At 64.8% G+C, this 6206-nt stretch overlaps 1 non-coding gene across 1 annotated transcript; it reads left to right on the top strand.

The window, feature by feature from the left end:
* The first annotated feature begins 5518 nt into the window (after positions 1–5518).
* Positions 5519–5636, top strand: LOC125975904 (5S ribosomal RNA). The gene has a single exon (XR_007484098.1). It is a non-coding gene; the product is annotated as a 5S ribosomal RNA (ribosomal RNA).
* Positions 5637–6206: the final 570 nt, after the last annotated feature.

Genomic DNA, 6206 nt, shown 5'->3' with positions numbered 1-6206 from the left:
GATCCGCTCGGCGGGGGCTATTTTCGGCCACTTGGCTCGTGCGCACGGCCTCCCGGATGTGCCGGGCGGGTGCGCGAGCTCGCCGGCCGCTTGAAGTCGAATGAGGCGCCGCGACCACCTCCGCGGTGCTTATAAACAGCCGATCCGCTCGGCGGGGGCTATTTTCGGCCACTTGGCTCGTGCGCACGGCCTCCCGGATGTGCCGGGCGAGTGCGCGAGCTCGCCGGCCGCTGGAAGTCGAATGAGGCGCCGCGGCCACCTCCGCGGTGCTTATAAACAGCCGATCCGCTCGGCGGGGGCTATTTTCGGCCACTTGGCTCGTGCGCACGGCCTCCCGGATGTGCCGGGCGGGTGCGCGGGCTCGCCGGCCGCTGGAAGTCGAATGAGGCGCCGCGACCACCTCCGCGGTGCTTACAAACAGCCGATCCGCTCGGCGGGGGCTATTTTCGTCCACTAGGCTCGTGCGCACGGCCTCCCGGATGTGCCGGGCGGGTGCGCGAGCTCGCCGGCCGCTGGAAGTCGAATGAGGCGCCGCGACCACCTCCGCGGTGCTTATAAACAGCCGATCCGCTCGGCGGGGGCTATTTTCGGCCACTTGGCTCGTGCGCACGGCCTCCCGGATGTGCCGGGCGGGTGCGCGAGCTCGCAGGCCGCTGGAAGTCGAATGAGGCGCCGCGGCCACCTCCGCGGTGCTTATAAACAGCCGATCCGCTCGGCGGGGGCTATTTTCGGCCACTTGGCTCGTGCGCACGGCCTCCCGGATGTGCCGGGCGGGTGCGCGGGCTCGCCGGCCGCTGGAAGTCGAATGAGGCGCCGCGACCACCTCCGCGGTGCTTATAAACAGCCGATCCGCTCGGCGGGGGCTATTTTCGGCCACTTGGCTCGTGCGCACGGCCTCCCGGATGTGCCGGCCGGGTGCGTGAGCTCGCCGGCCGCTGGAAGTCGAATGAGGCGCCGCGACCACCTCCGCGGTGCTTATAAACAGCCGATCCGCTCGGCGGGGGCTATTTTCGGCCACTTGGCTCGTGCGCACGGCCTCCCGGATGTGCCGGGCGGGTGCGCGAGTGCGCGGCCCGCTGGAAGTCGAATGAGGCGCCGCGACCACCTCCGCGGTGCTTATAAACAGCCGATCCGCTCGGCGGGGGCTATTTTCGGCCACTTGGCTCGTGCGCACGGCCTCCCGGATGTGCCAGGCGGGTGCGCGAGCTCGCCGGCCGCTGGAAGTCGAATGAGGCGCCGCGACCACCTCCGCGGTGCTTATAAACAGCCGATCCGCTCGGCGGGGGCTATTTTCGGCCACTTGGCTCGTGCGCACGGCCTCCCGGATGTGCCGGGCGGGTGCGCGAGGTCGCCGGCCGCTGGAAGTCGAATGAGGCGCCGCGACCACCTCCGCGGTGCTTATAAACAGCCGATCCGCTCGGCGGGGGCTATTTTCGGCCACTTGGCTCGTGCGCACGGCCTCCCGGATGTGCCGGGCGGGTGCGCGAGCTTGCCGGCCGCTTGAAGTCGAATGAGGCGCCGCGACCACCTCCGCGGTGCTTATAAACAGTCGATCCGCTCGGCGGGGGCTATTTTCGGCCACTTGGCTCGTGCGCACGGCCTCCCGGATGTGCCGGGCGGGTGCGCGAGCTCGCCGGCCGCTTGAAGTCGAATGAGGCGCCGCGACCACCTCCGCGGTGCTTATAAAAAGCCGATCCGCTCGGCGGGGGCTATTTTCGGCCACTTGGCTCGTGCGCACGGCCTCCCGGATGTGCCGGGCGGGTGCGCGAGCTCGCCGGCCGCTGGAGGTCGAATGAGGCGCCGCGACCACCTCCGCGGTGCTTATAAACAGCCGATCCGCTCGGCGGGGGCTATTTTCGGCCACTTGGCTCGTGCGCACGGCCTCCCGGAGTTGCCGGGCGGGTGCGCGAGCTCGCCGGCCGCTGGAAGTCGAATGAGGCGCCGCGACCACCTCCGCGGTGCTTACAAACAGCCGATCCGCTCGGCGGGGGCTATTTTCGTCCACTTGGCTCGTGCGCACGGCCTCCCGGATGTGCCGGGCGGGTGCGCGAGCTCGCCGGCCGCTGGAAATCGAATGAGGCGCCGCGACCACCTCCGCGGTGCTTATAAACAGCCGATCCGCTCGGCGGGGGCTATTTTCGGCCACTTGGCTCGTGCGCACGGCCTCCCGGATGTGCCGGGCGGGTGCGCGAGCTCGCCGGCCGCTGGAAGTCGAATGAGGCGCCGCGACCACCTCCGCGGTGCTTATAAACAGCCGATCCGCTCGGCGGGGGCTATTTTCGGCCACTTGGCTCGTGCGCACGGCCTCCCGGATGTGCCGGGCGGGTGCGCGGGCTCGCCGGCCGCTGGAAGTCGAATGAGGCGCCGCGACCACCTCCGCGGTGCTTATAAACAGCCGATCCGCTCGGCGGGGGCTATTTTCGGCCACTTGGCTCGTGCGCACGGCCTCCCGGATGTGCCGGGCGGGTGCGCGAGCTCGCCGGCCGCTGGAAGTCGAATGAGGCGCCGCGACCACCTCCGCGGTGCTTATAAACAGCCGATCCGCTCGGCGGGGGCTATTTTCGGCCACTTGGCTCGTGCGCACGGCCTCCCGGATGTGCCGGGCGGGTGCGCGGGCTCGCCGGCCGCTGGAAGTCGAATGAGGCGCCGCGACCACCTCCGCGGTGCTTATAAACAGCCGATCCGCTCGGCGGGGGCTATTTTCGGCCACTTGGCTCGTGCGCACGGCCTCCCGGATGTGCCGGGCGGGTGCGCGAGCTCGCCGGCCGCTGGAAGTCGAATGAGGCGCCGCGACCACCTCCGCGGTGCTTATAAACAGCCGATCCGCTCGGCGGGGGCTATTTTCGGCCACTTGGCTCGTGCGCACGGCCTCCCGGATGTGCCGGGCGGGTGCGCGAGCTCGCCGGCCGCTGGAAGTCGAATGAGGCGCCGCGACCACCTCCGCGGTGCTTATAAACAGCCGATCCGCTCGGCGGGGGCTATTTTCGGCCACTTAGCTCGTGCGCACGGCCTCCCGGATGTGCCGGGCGGGTGCGCGAGCTCGCCGCCCGCCGGAAGTCGAATGAGGCGCCGCGACCACCTCCGCGGTGCTTATAAACAGCCGATCCGCTCGGCGGGGGCTATTTTCGGCCACTTGGCTCGTGCGCACGGCCTCCCGGATGTGCCGGGCGGGTGCGCGAGCTCGCCGGCCGCTGGAAGTCGAATGAGGCGCCGCGACCACCTCCGCGGTGGTTATAAACAGCCGATCCGCTCGGCGGGGGCTATTTTCGGCCACTTGGCTCGTGCGCACGGCCTCCCGGATGTGCCGGGCGGGTGCGCGAGCTCGCCGGCCGCTGGAAGTCGAATGAGGCGCCGCGACCACCTCCGCGGTGCTTATAAACAGCCGATCCGCTCGGCGGGGGCTATTTTCGGCCACTTGGCTCGTGCGCACGGCCTCCCGGAGTTGCCGGGCGGGTGCGCGAGCTCGCCGGCCGCTGGAAGTCGAATGAGGCGCCGCGACCACCTCCGCGGTGCTTACAAACAGCCGATCCGCTCGGCGGGGGCTATTTTCGTCCACTAGGCTCGTGCGCACGGCCTCCCGGATGTGCCGGGCGGGTGCGCGGGCTCGCCGGCCGCTGGAAGTCGAATGAGGCGCCGCGACCACCTCCGCGGTGCTTACAAACAGCCGATCCGCTCGGCGGGGGCTATTTTCGTCCACTAGGCTCGTGCGCACGGCCTCCCGGATGTGCCGGGCGGGTGCGCGAGCTCGCCGGCTGCTGGAAGTCGAATGAGGCGCCGCGACCACCTCCGCGGTGCTTATAAACAGCCGATCCGCTCGGCGGGGGCTATTTTCGGCCACTTGGCTCGTGCGCACGGCCTCCCGGATGTGCCGGGCGGGTGCGCGAGCTCGCGGGCCGCTGGAAGTCGAATGAGGCGCCGCGGCCACCTCCGCGGTGCTTATAAACAGCCGATCCGCTCGGCGGGGGCTATTTTCGGCCACTTGGCTCGTGCGCACGGCCTCCCGGATGTGCCGGGCGGGTGCGCGGGCTCGCCGGCCGCTGGAAGTCGAATGAGGCGCCGCGACCACCTCCGCGGTGCTTATAAACAGCCGATCCGCTCGGCGGGGGCTATTTTCGGCCACTTGGCTCGTGCGCACGGCCTCCCGGATGTGCCGGGCGGGTGCGCGAGCTCGCCGGCCGCTGGAAGTCGAATGAGGCGCCGCGACCACCTCCGCGGTGCTTATAAACAGCCGATCCGCTCGGCGGGGGCTATTTTCGGCCACTTGGCTCGTGCGCACGGCCTCCCGGATGTGCCGGGCGGGTGCGCGGGCTCGCCGGCCGCTGGAAGTCGAATGAGGCGCCGCGACCACCTCCGCGGTGCTTATAAACAGCCGATCCGCTCGGCGGGGGCTATTTTCGGCCACTTGGCTCGTGCGCACGGCCTCCCGGATGTGCCGGGCGGGTGCGCGAGCTCGCCGGCCGCTGGAAGTCGAATGAGGCGCCGCGACCACCTCCGCGGTGCTTATAAACAGCCGATCCGCTCGGCGGGGGCTATTTTCGGCCACTTGGCTCGTGCGCACGGCCTCCCGGATGTGCCGGGCGGGTGCGCGAGCTCGCCGGCCGCTGGAAGTCGAATGAGGCGCCCGACCACCTCCGCGGTGCTTATAAACAGCCGATCCGCTTGGCGGGGGCTATTTTCGGCCACTTGGCTCGTGCGCACGGCCTCCCGGATGTGCCGGGCAGGTGCGCGAGCTTGCCGGCCGCTGGAAGTCGAATGAGGCGCCGCGACCACCTCCGCGGTGCTTATAAACAGCCGATCCGCTCGGCGGGGGCTATTTTCGGCCACTTGGCTCGTGCGCACGGCCTCCCGGATGTGCCGGGCGGGTGCGCGAGCTCGCCGGCCGCTGGAAGTCCAATGAGGCGCCGCGATCTCCTCCGCGGTGCTTATAAAGTGCCGATCCGCTCGGCTTGGAGCTATTTCCGGCCTCCCGTTGGTGCCGGGCGGCGTGCGCGAGCTCGCCGGCCGCGATCTCCTCCGCGGTGCTTATAAACAGCAGCATGCGCACGGCCTCCCAGAATTTGAACACATTTCGTCAATAAATTTCGCATATTGAATTTTGAAGTTTAATATAATGCAACAATTGAGCTCGACTTATACAAAGGATATATCATAAAATCGTAAATTTCCGTCGAATTTTAGGGGGTCGACTTATACACCGAGTCGACCTGTACACCGGCAAATACGGTAAATACGATTAAATAAAATGATACGACTGGCATAAAAACAAATATAAACCACATAAAAATAAAAGTCACCATTACGTTGAATTATTGGGAGCACCGAGCTTGTTTCTCAGAAACGAGCCGGTCCCATCCAGGCGTAATCGGAGACAATGAAACCCGAAGTGGTTAAGGTTTGTCTTTTAATGCAGGATGCTTGGTCTCCATGTGCCGAAGCAGTTTTGAAGGCTTCATTGGCTCGCTCGCTAGTTTCAGGGGCGATTGTGTCTATAAAATGCAAAATGTTGGGTCACCTCACGGCTTACGGCCATACTACCCTGAGAACGCCCGATCTCGTCCGATCTCGGAAGCTAAGCAGGGTCGGGCCTGTTTAGTACTTGGATGGGAGACCGCCTGGGAATACCAGGTGTTGAAGCTTTTTCTTTTTCTTATGTGCACTTCAATCGTTTAAGAAGCTATTTTTTACAACACCCATCACGAATGGCATCCGGAAACAGCAAGCCTAATTTAAACTCCGACATTGAAACTATAACACGAGTTTGAAAGCTATATTATGTGGTGACATCCACAGCATTGTAGTTAAATTTTTTACCGCTAGAGAGCAGACTATGTACAGTGAGCATGGCTCCCTGTGAACTCAAAGCAGCAGGCTTGACTTGTAAAAGAACCCAACACAACACTTCCATGAAGTGCTTTTAAACTTTTCAAGGCATTTATTTTGATTCAGCAAAATGCAGGTCGCAACGGCAAATTCGTGCTACCGCATAAAAAGCTGTCAATAACTTTTCATGATAGCCATGTTTCCAGAAAACACCAAAAGCCTTGGAAGAAAGCCTGTTTCGGCCCTGGTTGTAAAAAAAACAAAAAAAAACAAAAGGGAAGGGTGACCGTCCGGGAATACCAGGTGCTGAAAGCCTTTTTTTTTTTTTTTTTCCCCACGTCAATTGTGAAAGGAAACTTTTACCACAGCCATCAAGTCCCGCCGCT

This window comes from Syngnathus scovelli, chromosome 9, assembly GCF_024217435.2.
Source record: "Syngnathus scovelli strain Florida chromosome 9, RoL_Ssco_1.2, whole genome shotgun sequence".
Classification (NCBI taxonomy): Eukaryota; Metazoa; Chordata; class Actinopteri; order Syngnathiformes; family Syngnathidae; genus Syngnathus; species Syngnathus scovelli.
Note: the sequence above shows the minus strand (reverse complement) of the source record. Positions and strands in the feature narration are given on the sequence as shown.